The 25,098-nt window shown below is 42.7% G+C and overlaps 1 protein-coding gene across 1 annotated transcript in view; it reads left to right on the forward strand.

Moving 5' to 3' along the window:
* Nucleotides 1–15,753: 15,753 nt before the first annotated feature.
* Nucleotides 15,754–25,098, forward strand: part of FBLN2 (fibulin 2) — a 94,028-nt gene continuing 84,683 nt past the window's right edge. The window contains exon 1 of the mRNA XM_026857719.1: nucleotides 15,754–15,821. The gene's annotated coding sequence lies outside the window, so the exon portion shown is untranslated. The remainder of the gene's footprint in view (nucleotides 15,822–25,098) is intronic.

The following is a 25,098-nucleotide window of genomic DNA, read 5'->3' on the forward strand; positions in this document are numbered from 1 at the left end:
TGTAAGAGGACTCCAGACTTTGAAGTCTGTAGTGGCTCTTTACAAGAAGAGCGGTGCAGAGCATGCACAGCTTCACAGGGCATTTCAGCCCTGCTCACAGTCCAGCTGCCAGACCTCCTCTTGCTTACTTTCTTCTTGCAACCTGTAGCCAGCCTGGCTTTCACACTGGCTGCTCTCCTGCATCCTACCTACTGCTATAACCAGCAAGGCTGGGTGCAGTGCTGACAGATCTCTGCACCCACAGAGAACCCTGCTGACATTAGCAGAGCTGTGTGTGGGTGCAAAAACCCACATAAAAAGAGCCCACACAGAGAGAGCCCGTGGGCTCTGGGTCTTAGTTGGCAACCTTAAATATTTGTGATGTTCTGCTGAAATGACATTTCAATACTGTTATCCTTTCTAAATTAAGAGCGCGTTTCAGAATCATAATGCATTACTCGGAGGGTGGGTTCACATGATGCAGTGTGTTGCCGGTCATTCTTATGTTGGATGTTTGTTTTGTTTACAACCTGCGTGCAATTTGCTGCAGCAAGTCTGAAGTGGATTTCAACAGTCTGCATTAGTCAGCTCATCTGCCATGAAAAGAGCTAGAGCTTCATCTGGTTTTGAAAACTTTCAAGGTCAATACTCAACACTTTCAAGAAAGAAAACAATAAAAAGAAGCTCGTCATTTCAATTGCATCCTAAACTTCCTCACTCTCAAAATGTTCAGGTACAGAGACCCTGTGAGAGGAACTGGGATGGCCAGGAGTAAATGGGTGATGCCAACAGGGCTGACGGGAAGAACAGAACTCGGCCTGTTCACTGCACATCTGTATGGATGTCAGATTTGAGCCACTACTGCATAATCGGAAATCAGTCCAAAGTAAAGTGTGTCTGACATCCTCAGCTGGGATTTCTTGGGAACTTTACATATGACAAAAATGAAGGTAACAAGCCCTGGAAGAGAGCATGCTGTACCTGTATCTATGGCTATGGGGCAATGGAAGAGCTTGCCTTGGCAGAGAATTTGTCTCAATAGCATTTGCAGTCCAAAAGTTCATCAATGAGGTGACATTTGCTGGCATCAGTGTGCTGATTTCTGGGAGCCATGCTTTCTGTTGTGTACTTATTGATGGTGAAAAAGCTTGAGAACAAGGAATTGCTTCAAGTCAGTTTCCAAGACAAAGATAAATTTCCTGCTATTTGTCTTGAAGAGCCCTTTCATCTTAGATTTTTCAGATACTTGCAGTAAAATGTCAGAATCTGAAAGAATACCTTATCAAATGCTGCTTATAAGTGCTCTTGGTTTGTCAGTACATTAAATTAACAGCATGTCATTGTCAGGCACTCTTGCTCCTTGCTTGAAGAATTATGCTTTACTCTTTTTCACATGCATGACTTTAGTTCCTCCAAGGTCACTGAATGTGTACTGAATTTGGCCAAGTACCTGCAGGAAAACTGGCTGATGATTAAGGAAGGGTGATGCTGTTTTCTTCCTAAACTGTCCAAGTATGTAATTCTCACACTGCATTTATCCAGCACTGCAGGAGTCTTCTCTTGTAAGCTGTTTCTTTAACTTTCCACTGTTAAGAGTTCAACCATGCAGGTCACGGTGAATCCTTCTGAGTCCTGGTAATCAGAAATCTCTGGAACAGTATAAGCTTTTCTCCGCTAGGTACGGAGTAGACATACATAATAATTGATTTGTTTGGGTTGGGCTAGTCTATCAGTTGTGCAATTTTTCTCTCATTTGAAATGTGTTAGAATATTGACTCTGGTATTTCAAAGCAGCAACATCTGCTAAAAGCTTTTCCTATGTGAGCTGTACATTTCTTCAGTTGCTCAACTGCACACTACAATAAAAGGCTGTTGAATGGCCCGACTTTGGCCAAGCAGGCATTGTTTTCTGTAGCTTTGTAACATCTTCACGAATTCTGAAAAACTGTGGTTGAATGAGGACATGTGAGGAAATATTTCAGTCTGAGTCTGCCCACACTTGACAATTGCTCAGCTCTGCTCTGTGGTTACTCAACCAGAGTACCACTGCTTTAAAGTGGGAATGCTATAGCCATGTGGAAGAGAGAGTTATGGAAGACATGTGGCAAAAGAATTCCTACAATTTACAACGGCAGGAAAAAGGGATAGAGGACACTGGTGGTGTGGTTCCCACTGGTCTTCAATTAGGAAATTGTTGCTTAGGAAACACTAAAGACTTTTTTTTGTGTTAGCTCTGGAATTCTAAAATGTCACATCTTCTCTCCCCTAGTTTGGGTTCTCTTCTTTGGGGCTTTTCTTTGGAAAAGCTCCAGTTACTTCTAAGTGGGTCAAGTTCTCTAGCATTTACTACACCATGTACAGAGGCTTCTCTGTGTGTTCTGGTTTCCCGCCTGTCTCTTTGAAGGAAGCAGTGCTACCCCTCTCCCCTTTGGGGCCCATGCAGAGTGCAGTTTCAGAAGCATTGGAGGTGCAGAAAAAGTCTGAATGGAAGTCCAAAAGAACATTTTTCCTCCTTAAGTCAGACTTCCAATAAATTAGTTTTGCTTTCCAAAGCTCGTCCCTGAGTGGGAATGTGCTAATCGCACCAGTGATGATGGCTGCTCTGTATCTTTCTGTGGATTCACACGACCTGCCTTACCCTTTCAGTCCCCAAACAATGTTTTTTGTCAGTTTTCTTTCATTTGGAGATGATGGATATTTCCACTTAGCCTCACTTCATGAAATCCTGGATGTATTAGTACTTCAGTGTCAATTGAAGTGAAAGCAAAGTATTTTAAGTGATCTTATGATGTTAAAAATATTACTCTGTTTCTGAGGCATATTTTTGTTCAGACAAATTGAATGAAAGCACTTTTAGAACTTAGGGTTCATCCAGGTGAGTGGTGGTGTGGTGAGGTGCTACAGAGCTGAGCTGGCAGGTTCTTAACAGCGATTTTCCTCTGCTGTGCTGAGGAGTTTCTGTCATCTACAGTAAGGTCCTCTGGGGCTACGTTGCATTTGTTATTGTTATTTTACACTGATACGTAGAGGGGTGAATTGTTTTGTCCTAGTGGTGTGTCAGATCATTGGTAGAGTCTGCTGCGCGTGTCACAGTTACCCACTCTGACAGTGCCGTTGCTCTCCTTCAACTCAGTCCTCAGCTGCTGGACACAAGACTGAGATCTTGCACACGACTTCCCCACACTTCTCCCCTCCTAAAGGTGCACCAACAATCACCCAGTCTGTGGTCCTGTTTCCTCCTGAAGTCCCCCCCTTGCTATATATTCAGCTCTGGGCATAGCAAGGGCATTGAAAACGCTATTGTACAAGTGGTGAGAAGGATTTTTAACTTCTGTCTTTAATGGGTGTGGTTGTCGGGATCTTCTGCCTCTACCTGTGTTGGTTGTGTTGGTGAAGCAAAAATGGTGATAACGGTCACTGGGTATTTCAGGGAGAGGAAATCTGAAGATCTAACACAGTGAGGGGTGCAGCCTGCACACAGCTCTTAGATTTGAGGAAGGATCTGTGTGCCCAAAAGCTTCTTAAATATCTTCCATGTCCATCAGTTGGTCTGATGAGAGGTTTTTCTCCTACCTACAGACTTTGCCTTACTGAGGCCATCATGGCTTTAACAACAAAAACTGCTGGAGTGATTTCAGAAGTCTCCTGTAATTCCTGTTTTAGTTTTATCATGGTCCTGGGGTTTACTCCATTGGTGTCTCCTGATCTTCCTCAAACATGTGTGACTCAGACCCCAGGATGTGGAGCTGGCAGACATGGGCTCACTCCCAGCTCAGCCGCAAACCCACGGCAAAGCCCAGATGAAGTGTTACCACTGGCTCTGCCGCTTCCCATCTGCTCATGGCGCAGCTGGGTGGCAGCAAGTGGCACTCATGGGCTGTCACCACAGGGTTTAAGGAGACTTTAAACGCTACCTTCAGAGCAGCACTGTTCACGTTGCATCTTTGCAGAAATAGGGAGAAATCGGAGTCCTCTGCTCTTTCTATGCTTTGTTTTCTCCTTCAGATGAAATTCAAGACTGTGTAAGATCAGTTTTGGAGGGTTGATTGTTTCCTCACAGAATAAACAGCCTTTTTCTCTCTGATTAAAGTTGCACAATAATTTTGTATAGTTGGTCTAGCCCTGAGGGTGTCCAGCAGTGATCAGCAGCAAACCCCCTCCCTACACACGCTGCAACATCACACAATAAGACAGTCCCACTTTCCCAAGCTTTGGCTGTGTCAGAGACAGGATACCACAGTACTCAGAAATGGAAATTCTTACACTGCTACTTTTCCCTAATTGTACACACATTTTGTCTGTGCAGATTTCAAATTTGCTTGTGAATGGGAGCTGCTGAGAGCCAGAGGCAGCCCCAAAGTCTCTTCAGTAAGTTGCATTTTTACTGTCACAGACTGGGCTGAGTGGCGTTTGCTACAAGGAGGAGAGGAGAGTGCAGGAGGAGGAGGGCATGACGAGGAACCTCTCCCCCAGGGTGGCAGTGACAGGAGAAGGTGACCAAGCACTGCAGAGAGCCACCACCTCTCGCTGCAGCAGCAGATGCTGCTCCATCCCTTGTGCTGGGAAAGGCAAAGCCAGCAGGCAGACCACAGATGCCCTGCTCCATCCATCGGCCGGCTGCGCAGGCAGCTGCCCGCGTTGCCTGCACCCGGTCCCGGGCGGAGCCGGCTGCAGCCCCTCGGTGCAGGGGCCGCGATCCAAAGCCCTTTCCCGGCTACCGGGACAAATATGCAAATATTTCCTTACGCTGTTTCTCTTCTCTTTCTTCTTTTCTGTTTTACTTTTTTTGTTGTTGTTCTGAAAGTGGCAAATTGTCAAAGAAGAAAAGTTTCTGTAGATGTTTTAGAGCTGTTGCTTTATTGAAAACAACTCCCGGGGTGGAGGCGAGAGCAGCCTGCGGTTCGGTGGGAGTGTTGGCAAATCAAATGTCATTTGGAGGTGGGGGGAAATCTGGCAAAGTTGTTCCATGAACACGTTCTCCAAGTTGTGCAGACTTGCTCGCCTCGTGTGAGCTTAACGAAAACCAACGGGAAGTTTGAAAGGAAGAGGAGAAAATACATGGGATAAGTAAGAAAAGTGCTCTCAGCCTGCTTTTGCTGGTGCGCGTGGATTCCTGGAGCGAGCGGTGCTGGGTGCGGATGCTCGCCGCCTGCCTCCCTGGCAGAGTGGAACAGGGGGGCTGCATCGGGGAGATTTTGGGGACTAGGCTTGCAGGATCGGTGGAGAAACCCAGCTCCTGGCAGCAGAATCGCTCACGGCGTGGTCAGGGCTTGAGCGAGAGCCAGCCTGTTCTCTGCCCCCATGCCTCTCTTCATCTTATCTCTTCCTTTTGTCACTCAGGGGCTTGTGCTGGAGCCTGTGGGTCGGCCCAGAGCTGAGCCCCCGCCAGGAGCGAGGGCAGAGGTGGTGGGGTTGAGTGCGTGCATGGTCTGTGCTACCTTCAGGAAGGTCCTTTGAGCTTACTGGTGCCACACTGTCACTGAGATTTTTTCTCTAAGCCTTGAGTACTGAAGGAAAAGGTGGTGGTGTTATTGCAGTTATTTTAGTACTGAGTTTTGTTCTTTGCATCTACAGGTGATGGGCAGAGGGGCGGTGCTTGAGAGCGTATCTGTTTCTATGGTTTTCTAACACACCATCAGCACCTGGATTTTCTCCTTTGCTGCTCCTCCTTATGGGACATATTTGTTTTAGGCATCCTTGTCCTTTCAGTTGCAGAGGGAGGCTATGGGCACATCCCATAAACATGGCCTTATTTATAACTTGGTGAGATTGTCATTTAACAACAAAAACTGCAACTTACGATATACAGTTAATGGGTGTAAAATTATCTGAGAAAGAGACAGCTTTCTAGGCATAAAACTATTTTTAATATGAAATACTTTCTCCTAATGGCAAAATGGGGCCCATAGAGGACAAAAAAAGGGTCTTTTAACAGCTTCTTTCCCAAATGGAGTCAGCTGAACCTTCAAAATCACTTTGAAGACAGCTACACCAGCATTAATAGGGCTGGTGTTGGTGTAAAAATATCATCCAAAAATCACACCCTTAATTGGCATTACTGTGTTGGCAAACCTTTTCCAGTGCAGCCTCATTCTTCAACAGCCATATTATTTTAATTGTATCCATGTATTCTGTGTCACAGGCAAGGCTCTGAGTAGGATTTATGGAATTCAGTGTGGCGGCTGGAGCTTTACCTTTTTCAATAAAGACAAGAACTGATGGCAAAGCAGTTGAGGCCTTCAGTCCTGGTACCTCCTCAGGGGTTCCACTTTTGTGGGACTATTGGTCTGAGCGTACTGTAGTATAAAGCTGCTTTGCAAGCTATACTGGGATAAATAATAGGTAAACACTAGCCTTGCAGTGTATTTAAATACTAGGAAAAAATGGGGTTTCTTTTAATTCAAATGTTTCTGTGATTGGAGAGATCTCTCTCTCTTTTCCGTCCATCTATCCATCCGTCCACTTTAACACTGTCTCAGTTGCATTAGGTGATAATGTGGCGTGATATTCTTCTAAATTTATCTGATCTACTTGAAGCTGTCATCATGCAGTTTTGTGCACTGAGTGGTAGGTAGCCTTTCAGGGCTGATGATAGGCAGCGAGTCCCATGGTGTTTGGTGGCATTAAAGGTGACTTTCCAGTGTCTGGCTCAGACATGCAGCATGGGAGAACAACAACAATCCCCACACCTGAGGGCTGGTTGGGTGAGCATAGCTGAGGATCAGTTGCCCCACTGGAAGAGGCCCGTGAGCACACAGGAGGCAGCCCTGGAGTGCTCGTGAGTGTAGCTTTACTCCTGCAGAGGCACCAGATGAAGCTCACCAGACATCCCAGACTGACTTTTAGCTCTGGTGGTAGACTGCTATAGAATGGCAGCATGGTGAGGAAATGGCGTCTTCTCAACTGCTATCTCTCTGGTTGGTATTGAGCCCTGTTACACTTTTTGGAAATAGTTTGGTTTGCTGGACAGTTCCTCAACAACAGGAGGGTCAGTGCTGGGGCCTTTCCATGCGGCCAGAACTGCTCCAGCCCTGTGGATGTCCATTTCTCTGGATCTCCAGGAGCATATAGCAGTTACATCTCATCTCCAGGCTGTGACCTGCTTTCACTCCACATTAAAAATTATGCTTTCTGTGCCTTGTTTATCTGTGTTGGAGCCTCTAAGGGCTCCTGTGCTCCTTATCGTTGTAGTGTCTGGTATCTGCTCTCAGTTCTCAAAACCCTCATGGACACTATGGAGGGTACCTTGGCTGTCTTTCATTGTCCTCCTTGTGCCCTTAGATTTTGCATCCCATCTAAACCAAACCAAGCCTACTGCCTACCATGCCTTTCACAGCTGCCAGCCTACTGCCAACCATGCCTTTCACAGCTGCCTTCTTTCCTTTATTCTGGGAGATGACAAATGTTTACAATGTTGGTCTTCTCTTTCAAGCTGTTCTTTGGAAATTTTTCCATGCCTGGGAGTTTCTTCCCCTAGATTGCGGGTAAGAGGTGGGATTTAAATGCTTCTGGCAGAACCAGAAGTGTCCCTTAAATTATCCAGAGATTTTTGTGGTTGCTGAAAGACTTACAGTGGGCACATGCTTTCTTACAGCTGCCTTCTGGCTTCTCAGCATCAAGCCCTGAAGTAACCAAACTGCTGCTAGCTGGCCTGCCAGTGCTGGGGGCTGCTCCTCCTCCATGAGCCTTCGACCTTGGGGCAACCATGATCTCAGCTGGCCTCACACTGCCCTGGGAGAGGGCTGTGCCTGCCAGGAGCTCACCTTCCTCTGTCCCAGGGCTGAACTGTAGTGAGGTGTTTCTTTTCTAAGTTGTATGCAGATCCCTAGTGGCAGAAAGAACCTTGACTCTTAATTATTCTGCCTCTTATCTTCTCTTAGATGTACCAACAGCCCAGTCATTTAGAATAAGGCACTGATACAGTGATATGGTCTCATGCATTCACTTTTGTTTAGCTTTTCCCCTCATTCTCCTGCATTAGAAATTTGGATTTCCTTCCAGCTCACTGGCATAATATTAACCTTTCTTTTCACTGGAAGTGACATGTTGCCTTTAATAACAGGGGCCTGGATTTAATATCCCAAGAGGTCCTTTTCTGATTCCATGTTCATATAGACCAGGAGCTAAAGGAAAGAGACTTCTGAAAGGGGCTTTCCAAAAAGTGGTTTGTTTTCTCCTGCTTACATTATTGTGGTCTTTTTGTAAGAAATCAAACTGTTGAAACAAACATATATCCCATTAGATATAAAGAAATTGCAGCTCATTTGTGGCCTGGATCCACTCCTCCTCCTGCTGAATATCATTAGAGCAAGACCAGACCCTTTGAGATACCTTTTCGTTCTTGTGTGTTACATATTATTCATGAAAATTAAACTGTGTTAATTGCATCTCCTGGTCTGCTTTACCTGTCTGTCTTGCTTGCTAATGAACTCCGTGGATTGAACCCAAAATCCAGGAGAAGTTTAAGCACTGTCACTCATCCACACATGCAACTCACCCTGATTTCATTGTCCAGATGTGACCTCCAGGCTTCCCACCTAGGGATGGCTGTGGAAGTAAATGTTTGACCGGGACATGTCACTGACATTTATTGCTGGGTGCACTAGAGCCTGTGGCTTTTATCAGTGTGGTCTCATTTTTATGAATGAAGGCAGGCAATGACTGCCGAGCTGTCCAAACCAGTGCCAGGAATCCAGTATTGTAGAGATGTGGGTGGAGACGGGAGCATGAGAAGTGCTTCTGTGCCGGCGATCCCACCGTGGTACAGCTGTGCGTCCAGCCCCAGGCGTGATGCATGGCTGTGCCACTTCTGCTGTCTGGAGGTGGCATGGGCTTAGGGGATCCTGGAGAGAAAAAGTCATGAAGAAGTACGTCACTCACACGCTCCTTTTTCTGAAGTGAAGGCTGAATAGGTTTCCCTCCTTGCTTTACAGACTTTTTCCTGCCTATTTTGGTAGGAATCTTTTTTTTTTTTCTTTTTTTTTTTTTCTGGTTTTTACTCTTGACTCTGTTCTGAACACACCTTGGAGCTAATTTTTTCCTGTATCCACAAAACTTTTTAGTAACCGCTACCCCATTACACCTGTACATGTATAGTCAAAAAAGGATCTTAATGTGGTTTTGTCTAGACTTGTGATGGAGGTAGAGAGAGAAGGCAATTCCTGGGGCGTGGATACATGACTTTTGGAAGTAGAAAATATAACCAGCAAAGATTATATCCCCAACAGAGCTGGCAGAAACGGGTCCTATGGGTGTTCTTAATCCACCTCACTGCAAAGTCAGCCAGGTTAGCTCAAACCACCTTTGTTTTTGACTTAAATTAGCTGAGTCTGCACTAGCGCAGTGAATGTTCTCTCTGTCCCTCCTGCCAGACATGCGGTGGGGGACTACCAGCCAGCTGCTGGTCCTCAGCCAACTCCTGCTATAGCCACAACCAGGAGAGACTGTCTGTGTGTCCCCCAGACTGTGCTTAAATGGGAGCTGAGCCATTTGTCCAGGATCAACATAACCACGTTTGTCAGACAGAATCAGCTTAAGATGTGCCCCTTACACTCATGGTCAAGCTGTCCTAAATCATTTCAACTTGGTACCTATCCCTCAGCTCTTAGCTCAAGTCCCATTAACAGCTCTTTCTGGGAAATTTCAGAGGTCACTGGTGCTCTGTAGCAGCCGTCATGAGTGGGACCAGCTGAAATCTACAGGTCTCTGTGGTTCAGATACTGAACCACTGCTGTGATTCAGCTAATTTACCCATGGAAGGACAGACCTGTTCTTTTACCTGAGAATTTGTGAACCATTTAGGATGATACTGGATATGCCTGCATGCACAGAGTTTTAGAGGATGCCTATGAGATTTGGATTTCTATTTAAATTAAAAGGCAATTTGTTATCTGTGTTTCTGTGACAATCCCGTTTGAAGTGTTTTATAGAAACAGCTTCTAGGACTTTTTCTTTACTGTGCACTGGGCTTTGGAGGCCAGGTTACTTATAAAAAAAAGAAAAAGAAGTTGGAAGTGGAAAAGTACTGTTTTGCTGGTGTCATGAATCTTTAGATAGGAGAGAGACAAGAACGCATTTGAAACTCTGAGGTGGTGTGTAGCCCGAAACCTTTTCACAGGAGAATGCTACTTTAAATATATATCTGGAATGGGAAAAAAGAAAATCACTTTTGCAAATGATTATTTTTTTAAGAATTAAAAACAACTGTTTAGAAATGATTAATTATTGTGATGTGTGAGTTCTGTAAAGTTTCATCTATTCACAGTAGTATTTCATATGATTTAAAGTTGTTTGCTCAAGGTTTGCTTTTACCATGTCATTAAATGTCATGGATTTGTTCCAGCTGTCCTCCACAAATGTATCACTTGTGATGGATTTTGCATGGGAGCGGGCTGCCAGATTTTAGTTTTGATACCAAAGCTTGAGTTTGTTTTATTTTTAATGTAGTTTTGCTTTGCAGAATGTAAGGCTTTTAATCGAGTTGGCAGAGAAGATGCTAGCAGCAGTCTTGGACAGAGTTATTGGACCTGGCTGGCTTGCACCTTCTGAAACCCCTTGAGACTGGGGTCAAGGGTGGGCATCTGTGCAGATATCTGACCTCTCTGAGCACTACTGGACCTTTTCCCCTGGTATTGGCTGTGCCTGGTCACTGCCTCCCATGGCTGTCACTGCCTCCTGGCAGGAGGTAGCAGTCCTATCTGCTGGCTGCATAGTTCGCATCAGCACTTCCTAATTTGCTTTAGGCAAAATCAAGTGGATTATCTCAAACCACTAATTAGACTATTGAAGGTAATCCTGCTGGCTTTTGGGTTTGTCTCTTTCCTTCCTGCCGTGAATTAGGGAGGACTGTGAGAAGCTGCTTGACCAGCCACATCTGAAGGGAGCTGGGCTGTTGCTGGGTGTAAGGACAGGCAGCTGGAGGTCTCACCAGCACTGCTGTAGCTGAGAGCAGGGATAGTCACCACAGACTCACTGACAGCCTAATGAAGTCATTATGGAAGGAGAATGTCTCCCTTACTAAGCCTTTGAGGCTTGCCTGGTGGCTCTACCAGGTCTGTTGAGGCTTATTTTTTACTTGTTCATATTTCATAACCAGAACACTTACCTTTGGTAGCATGTCATGTTTTTCTATTCTAAACTAATGAGCCTCATGCATGGATCTCTGTCATGAAATCAATATAACAAACCATCTGATGAACAGAACTTGGATGGCCACTTGGAAATGATACAATCTGATACTGTACAAAGCACATCGATTTGGGGATTTACTCCTCAGTTCCGAAGTAAATGGAGCTGCTCAGTAAGAGGAACTGCAGTATGCTCTGAAACATTACTTTGCCTTTAGAGCAAAACCAAAAATGAAGTCTGCTTTCTGACATGCCATTTGGTTCCTGGCATGGCTGCTTGGATATCCAGAAGGATATGTCCTGTGGAAAGGACGTAAAGGTAATAATTTTTGGCCTTTTCTAAAATGAAGACATTAATAGCAAGAGCACATGATAAGCAATCTCTCTTTGGGTTTTTTAAAGATTTGTTCATTCGTCTCAGTGTTGTTGCAAGTGTCTGCATATTTAGGATGAGTAGAAGAACAAGAACATTTAATAGTGTCTCTTCAGCCTGGACAAACAGATTAACTTGAGTGTGTCACTTTTATTCCCAAATTTAAATAGAATGAACTAAGATGCTAGTAATCAAAAAGGAAACTCACTGGAATATACTTATATTTACTAAAATATCTCTTTCTATAAAGAGTGAAGGAATAAATTGGCACTTTATGATGTTTAGCATGAAGATGAAGCATATCTCTAGACTAGACAGTTAATTCTAATTCTTGGTTACATATCTATAGTTGGTGGTTACTTGCCTCTGAGACTAGACATAGCATTTTGTTGCATGCTTGTGCAGTGCTGGGCACTGTGGGACTCTTAACGTGCAACTAAGGTTCCATGTGCTGCCATGATTGTGATATGTCTTTGCACTGGAAAAAAACCAAAACCAAAAACAAAAAACTGAAGTAGATAGTGAAGTGTGTCAAGCAAGCATGTGGGTGGTTTAAATAAAATAGTCTCCGGTGGGTTTCAAATGAAATGTTTCTATTTCTTTTTAAGCCTGCTTTTCTAAAACTCCTTTAAAGAGACTAAATAACATCGCCATCAGTAACATCCTTGTGTTTGGGCCCTAGCCCTGAGAGTGCAAAGCACATGACGTTCATATTAGTCCCTAGGAAAGTGTGAAGAGCGAGGTCTTCCCAGGCAAGTGCTTGGGCAGGAGCAGAGCCTGGGATTTGTTTAATCATGATACAACTTCTAGTTGTTTTTCAGTGGCATTTTTTCCTGATGGGTAAATTAAGTAGGTCTCCTTTCCTCATTAAGAGAAAAGCTAAGCTAAGTTCAAGAAGAAAAATGCCTTTCTGCGAATCATGTCCTGTTTTCCTCATTCAATCAGCGCAGATTTTAAGTTGCAGAGTGAGTGTTGTCCATCTGACCTACCTCCCCTCCCCTCCTTAATGACACTGATATTAGAACTATGGGAAAACTCAGACTGTTGGCAAAAATGGGTGGAAAATCAAATGTTTAATGTTTTGCTTGAACATTTTGTGGTTTCTCCTGAAATTCTTTGTCTGAAACAAAGGATGTTCTTTGTTCTTTTTTGGGGGGTTGTTTTTTATTTGAAAAAATATGCAATGTCATTGTGGATTAGAGAAGTTTCTACAGAAGTGGCATAAATTCTCTACAATTTTTTTTTTTTTTTTTTTAACCTGGAAAAAAGGAGGACAGTTAGAAACTGCAAAAAATTGTCAGTTTTGATGGTGAAAAATGGTTTGTTGGCAAATTCTTACAAGCACATTCAGAATCAAAATGTCAGTGATTTGGAAAAATCTTGGAGTAATTTCACATGACCCCCTCTTGGAAGCTTCTAGGTTTTACATTCTTTACTCCAGCACAATTCCCACTGAAGAAATACTTCAAAAAAACAAGATTATGGAGTCTTTTAAAAATGTCATTCCTTGCTTTTTGGGTACTGCACTAAGTTGTGTTTATATATCTTAATCTTATCCTGATTTATATGATCAGAATTAAGCATTCATGGATTTGTTTGGAGTCTGGAAAAGATATGAGCTGGACCACAAGATAGACAGTGGCTGCCCTGCTGAACTCACAGGCTGTGGGTGCCCAGGCTCTTCCAGCTGGATGCTGGGCTGCTGTAGTGGTGTGCTGCCCTCTCTCCCAGGCATCCCGGAGTTACCTGTCCCCTGGCTGTGCAGCACTTTGAGCGCTCCCTGCCCCTCCTCAGCATTTACGGGCCTGAGGAGCAGCAGTGGGCACAGAGGATGGGCTGGAGGCAGTGGTCGTTCCCGCTGCAGAGCTGCAGCTGGGAAGGGGGGTGTCTGCAACCTGGGGAGCAGAAAAAATGCAAAGCCCTAGGAGCAAGCAGTGGGGGGTGGAGCACCACACTTGGCACACTCGGCACCTGCACAGTGCCCAGTACAGGGCCTCTGAGCTGGTGGCTTTGTGATGATGTGGGTGAAAGGACCTTCTAGTCAGGTATCTTCTGCTCTTTCAGCCAGACTGGCTTTTACTGTGACGCTGGCTTGCACTGTTAAGTAGCTGCTAGTTGTCACTCCAAGAGTATTCCTTTGTTATTTCAGAATTACTGAGACACTTAATTGGCTGTTCATTAACTGCCTTAGAGAAAAATAAGATCTGATTAATCATCATTTCAGCAAATTATAGCCTGCTCTACAGGCTAATGAAATTAAGCAGTGAAGAGCTGGCTTCCTGCAGTTAGCGATGACCTGCCCTAGCTGTGGAGCCCTCACTGCCTGGCCCTGACCTGGAGGGCTTGAGGTGGGCAGAAATCAGAGGGGTCACCGACATGAATTGGGAATGGGGAGCGTAGAGTCCCATGTTAATGGGGTGAGGACCATGGAGCACTGCCCAGGGCACAATGGAGATGATGCCTGTGCCTGGCAGAGGTACAAGTTGACATAAATGCAGCCAGCCAGCAAGCAAGACATTTGTTGGCCATAATTCTTAACATCACTTTACTTTTTGTAACGATCATCCTTCTAACTGGTCAAGATCAAATTTCTGAGCTGAGATCTTGAATTCATCGTTGAAGAATGTATATTTTTCCCTGAAATACTGCTATATAGTGCATTATTCCAAGTTTTACCTTACACACATGCTAATTTGAAACAACTGGTTTTAGTAAATTATGCAACGGAAGATGTGACTAGCACCTTTGCTTTGAAACAAAGGTCTAGAGTTTGAAGAAAGGAAAACTCTGCAGGTATGTAATACAATTGTTAGAAATCCCACACAAGGTATTTGCAGGTGTTGTTCACAAGGCCAAGTATTTAAAAAGCAGGTTCCTTGCATGAAATTGCTTTGCTGTCTTCTGGCCAAGTGTTAAAGCTCCCCCAAAGCTTTTCTGTTTCTGCCATCTTTGTGTCTTACATCTTCTTTTTCCAAGATTCCTGACTGTTGCTCCCCTTTGGTCTCTTTCAGGGGCCCTTTCTTAGCTGTTTTAAAGCAGCTATAGCTGCTCTCCCCCATCTGCCTAGGATTAGCAGAGTGAAGAATAGAAGCCTTCCATTTCTTTGGGAAGTGGGGCTCCTTCAGCCTCCCTGTGTAACTTGATTTAGCAGTGTTTGAGACATTGACAATGTTGACATTGGGATTCCGTGGAATTTGCTTTCAAGAAAGTTGAGGAATAGCACAACCATTGACAATTTGTACTTTATCTTTTTCAAGACCTAAACATTCGGGAAAAGCCTACACCAGATTGGTGCTAGTTGTTAATCACCTGGGTTTTAGTACGTGGCACTTAGGACCTGATAGTGTGGTTGGGTCTGGACAAACATGAGTGACAGGGCTTGTCTCAACCCCATCTCTGTGCCTTCGATGTTGTATGTGTGTTTGGCAGCTTCACAACTGGTTTAACTCTTCCCTGTGCAGAATTTGGGAAGAGGCTTTTCCTTCTTCTCTGAACTGTAGTCTTCATTAAACATGATGATGATTGCAAATACAAACCAGAAATAGATCAATAGAAGACTATTGACAGAAGAATTAATTGAAGAAAGTTCAGAGGCTGCTTTTTTTAAATTATTTTTTAATTATTTTTTTTTTAGTAGAAAGGTTTCTTCTGTTAGCTGAAGAAACTAAGATTGTTTCTCACTTAGCCAATGGCAACACTGGAGAGGAATGGAGAGGGCTCTTGCTGCCCAACCCATGTAATACCTTCATTGCCAAAGATCCCTGACCAGGTGCCCAGGCTTTGCTAGGTCTCAAGGGGCCTCACAAGTCCTTACCAGAGCTACTCAGTTGAGAGCCATGGTACTGGCCATGGGGATGGTGATGGCCCCAGCACTGTGGTGGTGGCCCTGAGCAAGGAGGGCTGGCCCCCTTCAGTGTGGGGGCTATGGTCCCTTCTGTGCTGGGCACCCGGGGAAAGTGGGAAAGGGGCCTCAGTGGCCCAGTGAATCCCCCATCGCAGTGTTTGGTAAGTGGGAATGAGTTGTTTAACAGCCCCATTTGAGTGGAGGAGGAAGCCCCAGTGCTGCCCTGGCTGTACCTGGGTCAGGCGGCCCTAGGCACAGCTTTGAAATGTGAAGCAGCTTCCTTAGGCATTGCAGGGGGTAAAAAGTGAATTAACCATATCATAGGCACATGGTACTTCCCTGCTCAGATTACACTACAAAATCTGGGCAGTTCTTAAGATAGAGCTGGAAAAGGGGATTTGGGAGTGTGAGCAGCACTTGGAGCAGAGCACAGCTGACATGGCTGGGAACAAAAGGTGATAGGAAAACTCACTGCATCTACATTGCTGCACATCCACAGGTCAGCAGAAATCCTTCCTAACTGCACATTTTGTTGCAAATTTACCGGGAGAAGTGTAGAATAACTTTGTTTAAGTGCTGGCTTTGCTTTGTGCCTTGTGTTCTGCTAGTTTCAAAGATTGTATCTGGCTGTGTTTCTCTTTGATTTTGTACTTTGTTTTCCAGATTTACTTTCTAACTGTTCATCAGACTCTAAAGCTCTTGCTAAATATCTTCTGTTAGATGCAGTTTAAAGACTTAAGTAGATAGGAGTAGATTTGCTTTGTTAGTTAAGACTGCTAAAGCTGTGTCTACTCTGCTCGTGGACAAAGCTTTTTGCAGTACGGATTTTTTTTTTTTTTTTTTTTTTTGCAAAATACTCCATAAGCAACACATGTGTTTGTGCTATTAGTCAGATCTTCACGGACTTTTTTCTACCTTCTCCTCAGAAGTGAGCTTCTTACAAAAACAATTATTTTTACTGCCGCTTCTGGCCTTTTGACTGGGAATTCAGAGAGCATTTTACCTCACATACTGAAGCGAAAGTTAGGTTTGCTTTTGTTAATGTAAGTCAAGAAGTAGTAATGATTCAGTGTGACAGGCTGAATGTGAGCCATATGAGCTGAGCTGCACAAGCATAAAGGATGATTGTGCTGCAAAATATCTCCAAGTAATTTAGATTTTGACACACTTACCACTTCTCAAATTGCGTTTCCCCCTCCCCGCCACTCCTGCCCTTCCCCCACCATCCAGGATCTGATGTGATGGAAAAATATATGCATTGTCTCTGGGAGTAGTAATGGTTGGGCTAAAAATGCTTTGCTTCTGCGAATTTTATTATAGCAATGTGAGAGCTTCACAAAGAGATTATAAAGATTATAATAATTGTATATGCTTACATACATAGTCTTAAATAACAACTTTATGGGCTTAAATAACTAACTTTTCAGATGATAATTCTTATCACTTAGATCATGTAAATGTCATCTACATATCCATTTCACTAACGGGTTTTGAAACGCACCGGTATATAGCAGTTTTCTGATTTAAGATGTGTAACTTTTGCATGGAGCTGCTGGAGCACAGCTCACACGCAGCTCTCGGCGCGTGTGACAAGAGTTGCATGTTAGGGAGGACTGCTTGTCCCCAGGAAGCCCAGAGAACCGGGCAGAGTGCCATTTGAGTCCCACTCTTGGATGGAGCATTTTATAGTGCCATTTTTTTCCAATTAAGCACTATTGATTTATTTTGTGCGTGGTTTGTTTTTTGGGGTTTTTTGTTGTCGTTGTAGACTTTTTTCCTTTTTTTAAAAAAATCTGTGGCTTCTCTGTATGAATGGCAAATGAAGGCTATTTTAATGTTGACTCAAATGATACATACTCATAGTGGGATTTTTATGTCCAGCCTTTTTATTGATTAAACATCTGCATGTCTTAGCATTTGAATGCAGAAATGAATAGCAAATGGCAGTTCATTTCTGGCTTGGGTTTCTTACCAATAAGTTAAAGGCAGAACAGGGAGTTTTGTGTATGTGTGTGTATAACGTATTAGGGTAACATCTATAAAATAAGGCATATTTTAATGGCTCTTATACTTGAAGATTGAATTCTGTTCTCTTACGAAGTATATCATGCAGATACAACAGACACACACCAGGGTAAATGAGAACAGTGTTTTTTTAGTGAATCTGTTCTAACCCATTGGCCCAGTCCAAGCCTCCCCCTGAAGTTATTAGAAAGGACCCTGCTGACACTGATGGAAGTGGGGATAAAGCCAGCCATTAAGATGGTCTCAATTGTGACACGCCTTTGTTGTTTAATGTTGAATGTGAAGTTTTTAAAGAAGCAAACCAAAAATAATACATTGGATACTATTTTTAAGCAAAATCCCAGAAAAAATGTCTGTCATCGGGTTCCAAACGATTCCTTGCTTCACTTTAACAATGAGTTATCCATTATATGGTCTTAATTTATGGAATGTTAAACAGTTTCTGGCATTACTGTGCCCCTGCAGGAAGAACAGATGGTACTTTTGAATGAGTTTTGCGATGGGATAAAATGTTCCAGGTCTTCAACAGATCATATCCATCTGTAAGAAGGGAATAGCATTTGTGTAAAATAAACAGGGTAGAGTCAAACAACTTGAAATCCTCTGCTGAAAGAAAAACAGTGCCTGTAGGCTGAGGTGGTAGTATGCATTGGAAGGTAATGTCGGAAGCTAACACTTAACATTATTTTAAAGCTTAACATCTTTGGTTAAACATCCCAAATGGGAAATCTTATATATCAGGACTCAGAAGGCAGTGGTCAGTATACAACATAGTCAGTATATACTGACAGTAGTCTGTGTATACCAAGAGTATGTTATGTTTATAATCAGATAGATTGGCAATGTCTTCATCCTGTCCCCATGCAATAAAGTTCTGTCTTGTTTGATTTATAGAGCTTTGGCTCTGTGAGAATAGTGTGGAAGCAATGAAAACTCAGATCCTGACAGTCCTTATCATGGCAATGTATCATGTAGCCAACCCCCTACAGAACTGAGCAGAACATCTCCATTGTGATGCACATCTTGCACCCTCCATAAGTTAGTCTTACAACTCAGAGGATTGCCAGAACTGTGAGAAGTTGCACCACTTTCCTTCTCCATTCTTCTAAATGACCAGGAACTGCTAGGATGATGGAATTGGTCATTTTTCAGAACTCTGCCAGGATTCTTCCAGTTGGCCTCTCGGAGAATGATTGCTTTCTCCTCACTGGCCTCTGCACTTTTATGTTCCACATTTGGTGAAGGAATATTCCCTTCAGTTTATAGAATTGTAAGCAAGACAGATAAATTTTGTTCATGCTCCCTGTAGAGTTATTTGCAAATTGAAAAATTACAGGCTTTTCAGCTTTATCTACCTGAAAATAAGGTAATTAATCATGTAAGGTCTCCGTATGGTGCATAAAGACAAGCTCATGTCTAGGGGGCAATCCATCCATCATAAGCAGATTATCAGTGATATTAGTTGCCCTCTGAAGTTTTACCCACCTCTCCACTGACAATAGAGGAAGCTTCATCAGTGAAGTAACTTCTACAAAACTGAAGTTAGATTGAACCTGTGATCTTTAGAGAACTTAAATTCATAGTCCGCTTTGTTCTATTCTTGTTCCTTGTGCTTTGAATACCCAAGATCACTGTGTCAGCAACTTCCTTTTAGAATTGATTCTGCAAAGTTGTAGTACCTTTATATTATTGGAAATCTAGGGAAAATCTTTCCTCTCCCAGCCTCCAAAATCAGTCAGCTGGGTGTGAACGTCTGACTGGGCTGCCAAAGTATTTAAAATCATTCTGGGGTGAGGCAAGGTCGTGCCACAGGAAGGCTCTCTGCAGGTGCCTCTTTCTGCCGGACGGCTGCACGTTAGCCTAGACTTGGAGGCTGCATTCGTGGAAACATTAATGGAGGAATTTGAGAGAAGACTGGAAAGCTGGAATACCTCTCAGTTCACCTTCTTTACTTTCCTTGGTCATTGGGATTTGTTTGGGTTTTGTCCTTTGAGGTTTTTTCTTTTTTTTTTTTTTTTTATACCAAATGTTCTGTGATTTTGGGAGACCTTATTTTATCTTTTGCATATTAGTAACTTTGTCATCTTAATTTTTCATGCCAGTCAGGTGCTGGACTGTGCATAACTAGTGTGGAGGGAGGGAGTATCAGCTCATTCTTCTTCCGTTGTATTAATGATTTCTTTCCCCTTGCATAAATCATCTTTACAGTTGCAGGATTTCTTCCGCTGGAATATAAAATGGCTTCCTCCCCTTCCAGGAGAAAATTATATGTATTTTAACATACCAAGACCAAACAAATTGTGTGCACTAGTCAGTACTACCTTTGTGGAGTATTGTTCATTGTAATGAAAATCAGATTCAATTTACTGTTTGGTTAGTGTGTTTAACAAAAACATGATGTTGTGAAAGGAAAAGAAGTATATTTATTTAAATTATATGCACCTCAGTAAGGTAACATATAACAATATTCAATCAGCCTTTTATGTTAGCAGAAGTACCTGCATGTACATAATTTAATGCAAAAATAGTGCTCTCATCAATTGATTGCTTGGGATTCTCCCTCCAACATCAGAGGAATACCTGGGTGTGGCCTGACATGAAAAGCAAAGTTTACATCAGTGTTTTAATTTCCCAGAAATTTTATATGAGAATATGGAGCTAGCTTACTTTTCAGTATATTTGAAAGGAGCTGCCTTTTTAAAAAAATGTTGGAGAAGTCTGGTAGGTTTCTTCAGTGATGGCACCTGTTCTCTTCTGGGCAGCAGTTAAATTTCCATTTTGTTACATCTCTTGAAAACAGTATGTTCCCCATTAGAACAAAGCCAAATTTTGTAGTATCAGTGTTTCTGGATTGTCAAGATTTCTAATTTTGAATGTTCTGCCTTTTACTTGCAAGTTATCATGGTTTTACTTGTATTTGTTTATGATCAGTAACTTAAAATATTCAGGAGTATGGGTTGCATATTTACACAGCAGATCATATTGGCTTCCTGTGGTAATCGAAAATGTAATGTATAACTTACAAAGTAAACAAGACTTGCTCTTCTAGTGTCATTCTGGTTTGTAGAGTAAATATGGTACAGAACCACAAATCATTATGAACACAAGAACTTCATACATGCATATGAGGGAAGAAGTCATCTAAATGTATTTAGACATAGAGCAAACTATCTGTGGTGATCGCTGAGTATGTCAGTTTGAGATTCTGATACAGAAAAAAAAACAGTGATCCTATCTCCAAGAAATTATCCTCTAAATTAAGGTTATACCTTGGACAATTTGAGTCTGGTCCAAAGCTACTCAAATTAATGGAAGGAGTCCCGCATGTGCAGCAGACAAAAAGGTTGCACACCTTCCTTAAAGAGTAAAGCATGCCAGGGGAGAACAAAAAATGTGTGTATTTGTATGTTTCTATATCTCTTTATGTTAAAACCTTTCAGCAAGAATTAATACTAGATATTTTGGTTTTATGAGTTTCAAAGTACACTCGGTCCTTTCATTTTACGACAGCCTCTAAATAGCTTTAAATCTCTTTCAGGTTGGTTATAAATAAATTTGCCTCCCAAAAGAGAACAGGTCTTGTCACTGAAGAAACAAACCAGACCTTCTCCAACATCTAGTACAATGCCTCCTCTGAAACACTTCTCTAGATTTTAATCTTCAGTAAATGAGGGTAGCATTACTGGCCTTGGCATCTCTTGGAAGGGTAAAGAGGGCTCAGAGCAGTATCCATCCAGATCCTCTCTGGCAGAGGGCTGAATCTCTGTGTCTGTAGGAGCTAGACATCTTCCTAGCACCGAGTTTAGTTCATACAGTTGTGTGCTAGAGCAGATCTAATAAAAGGTCCCAGGCAGTGTGTGTATTCTGGGTGTATGGGATCCTGACCTGCTTGTCCCATCACCTTGAGGACTGGCTGACCACGGAGGAGCAAAACCTCCCTCAGCCTCACTCTCAGCCAGTGAAGCACAGGATAGTTTACTTCCCAAAAATGGGAGTCACACAGCAACTCCCAACTTCTCTGACACAACTCTTCGCAGTCTTTGAGGATCAGTGAAGAATAAGCGCAGGGTGGAAGATGGGAGGTATTGCAAGTGTAACTTCTATTAGTTACATCTGGCATTATTGTTGTCTCTGAATGATAGGCTCTGAGATGAAATAGCAACGCAGGCATCTTTTCGCACTTTGGTATCCAACACACCAAATTAATTCTATTATCTTTTATGGAAAGTTTGTGCAGGAACAGTTTTGATTGATGGATTACATCTGCGGCTGCTGACTGATTAGCAGCATGATAGATGTAGCTTCATTTACAGGGATTTGCTTTCATTCATGAGGAAAAATTGAAGGCTTCTTTCCAGCACATTTTTTGCATTAAAACTTTTTAAAGTGCTCAACAAATGGTAGGCTTTGATTTCCATTTGTTTAATGCCTGTGGTAATTAACATTTCTGTGAGAACATTTTAACCAAATGTTCTAGTTTTTCATCCATTAAAATAATAATAATTTTTTGCTTTAGCTAAAAAATTTAATTGGTATATATAATAACCCTGATATGGGATTTCTTTTGTCACCATATGAGAGGAAACTCTTCCTGAGGAATGATAATTGCTTTTTCTGGACTTCATTAATTTATAATTGGCAATATGCCTCATGGTACATCCAGTCCACTTTGTACAGATATGCTCTGTCTGCAGTCCATTGTCTCATGGTGTGGGTGGAGAGAGGACATACATGTGAGTGCTGAAATAAATCTGAGCTCCTTTTCTTCATACCAAAGAATATCTGGGCAGATACTCAACCACATTAATTAGCTGAATGTTTTTCAATGCAAAATTACAAGGCTGGATCCTTAACCCAGCCCGTCTTTTTGGAGTTTATTTCTAAACCCCTATCTCCTCCTTCATGGCTTATAGAAAACCACAGGAGTGGGAAATCAAGAAACGGGGCTGAGTGGTGGCAAAGCAAAGGAGATGACTGTTTTGTGATACTGGTACCAGTTTCTATTGGGAGATGCAGCCAACCATGTATTTTTTACACTTCCGTTTCATCTCGTATCCATGTTTCTCACATGCAGGTTCAGGCACAGACTGACCTCTGGTAGTAGTTCAGATGTAACCTGTCCTGCAGTGAAGCTCCAAGATTTTGATGCATGCCAGGCTTATTCCAGATAAGCCTTATAGGTAGAATTAGGGGTCAGGACAGTTGTTTCTCTTGCACTGCTTATTCTTGTCCCTTCCTTCTAACAGGAAGCTTCTCTGTTCAGATTAGAGCACTGCAAACTCTCAGGATCACGTCAAGGGCAGAACTAGCAAATCTGGGAGGGTTTCAGCAGTAATAATGTTCTCAGGGCTATATAGAGGGCTGAAAATTTCATAAATGAAAAATTCTGAGAACACAGTGTAAGGAAGAACTTGCAGTCCCAGTGACTTGAGACAGAGATATTTCCTCACAGTGTGAGGTGGAGATGAAGACGACAGCAGTGATGCCTCCAAAACCTGAAAAGAATCACAAGCTCTGGTGTGCTTGCAACGGATAAATTTGAGCTAGCATTTTATCCGCCAGTTATAATAAGCTAAGGAGTCTTCCTTCTCCATTTTTTCCCCCCACCCTTTGTGCAGAAGAATAGGGCAGAGAATGCCCCCTCTGTATGGAGCAAAGACTGTGATGGCCTTGTGTGCTGTCGCTAGGTGTTATTTATTTAAGAGCCAGAGCACAGGCAGGACGGTGAGTGTGCAAAAGTTCACCTACAGTCATGTGAGTCTCAGCTAGGTGCGTTCTGCAGCTGGGAGAGCGGAAGATGTATTTTCTCAGCTGTGGAGCGAGTACAGCTAATGAAAGGAGTTAGTTTGTTGCTACAGTTGGTTGCTGAGAGCACATTTACTCTCTTGAGGGACAGATTTGGATCCTGTTGAGTCATAAAGGAAAAGAGCTTGATCTTGGGTCCTTCTGGGGATTTTGCTACATTCTAAAAAAATCATTGTGCCTTTTGAGGGGAACATGTCAAGATTCACAGTCTATTCCTAAGGAAATCCTGTTTGTAGACAGCAACTGTATGTGTTGTGGATCAAAAGAGGTACGTTAACAGAGCTCTGTATAAAAGTTGTGGAGAGCTGTGAACCAAATTAGTAAAAAACATTCATTATCCACTACATGTTATTGTCATCAGCAGACAGCGTTTCATTATTAATCATGAAAATGATGAGGCCAGGACACATTTATTGAAATATTATTTACTACAAACCTACTGTATTGACATTTTGTTTTGACACTCATTTGGAATTAATTGGCAGACTAAAGCAAACCCTTCCAAGTTACTCTGGAGAGTCTCAAATTGAATTATTCAATTCTGAGATTGAAATTCAGGTGATGGAAGGACTGCCACTTCTCTGGCTGGTGAGTAGTTTTGCCTCACAGGTAGACTGTGGAAAACTGTTGCAGTTCCCTTCAGTCTTCCCTCAGTGAAAACAGTTAATTATTTCCAAATTGGCACATGGCAGTGCACAGGGCAGGAAAGGCCACTTGCTAAGCTGTCAGTTAAGTAGTAGGCTTTCTTTTGCCTAATTTGTGTTTTAGGGTGGGGGTGGGGGAATATTAATTTCCAACTATTCCAAAAAGGCTGCCTGATAGAGGTAGATAGTACCCAGATGTGCTTCTCTTTAATGCCCAGATGCTCCAACTGGTATGTTTTGTAACAAAAGGAGATGATCTGTATTACTGACTGTCGCTGTTTAGGACAGTGAGGTTCAAAGTGCTGGCAGGACTCATTCATAATTGAAGACTGGATTAAGAAAACAAACAAACTCAAAGCTTAAATCTGTGGTTTACAGGAAGTTCTAAGTAGCATCATAAGTCATTTCATGGAGGAAAGAAGAAATGGGTAGAGGGGATTGCAGAGGGAGTGCAAATAAGGTTTTGCATGCCACTGTCCTTGAGGTTTGCAGCTGTTTTTTTCTTTTGAGAGAGTCAACAGCAGCTCTGCAAATATGATCTCTGTAAAACACTGGGGATGGGCAGAGGACTGGAGTGTCCTGGAGGAAGATTAGGAAAAGAAGGGAGAAGAGAGAAATGTAATCCATGATCTCGAAAGCATGCTTTTTGAGGAGCATGGTTATGAGACTGTACAGGGTATCTTCTGCTTGAGTTACAATTGAGGAGCATCCTGGAAATGAGGAATTTTTTCTTCCCGAAAGGAAGGAAGGAGTGCAGCTCTTTAAGTAAATCAGAAAAAAATTTTTCCTTCACTTATCAGAACAGCTACCAGTATTGACAGTGTTCACCCCAGAGCATTGAGCTGGTGCTGGTGTCAGCACTTGCAGCAGGGCCATCACTGGAGCTGTGCTACCACATCTCCTGAGGCTTTCTGCATATGTGTGTGGTTGCTTGAGGTGCTGTGGAGCTGAGGGACACGCTCTGCCTGCCTGCTGCCAAGAGAGCTCTCTCTGTGCAAATTGGTTCATAACTTATGAGCTTTGACAAGTTTTTGTTGGCTGTGCCTTGGGAAATGTTTTTGAGTGGCTGTTGCTGAGTTTGCTTTAATCTTTTCCCACATATTTTTGGCTGTCATGGAAATATCTGGATTATTTAACTGTGTATTTGAGGTGCATATATAGTCACCTGAAACTTGGTGATGTTAAAAAAAAAAAAAAGAATCAATAACCAACACATTTATTTTCACTAAAAAGAGTTAGGCTCCTTCTGCAGCAGAAATGCGTCACCCTGGCCCAGCTGCAAGTACATGCTGAGCCTCCTGT

Source organism: Athene cunicularia (assembly GCF_003259725.1).
Source record: "Athene cunicularia isolate RWA chromosome 12 unlocalized genomic scaffold, athCun1 chr12_part1, whole genome shotgun sequence".
NCBI classification, from domain to species: Eukaryota; Metazoa; Chordata; class Aves; order Strigiformes; family Strigidae; genus Athene; species Athene cunicularia.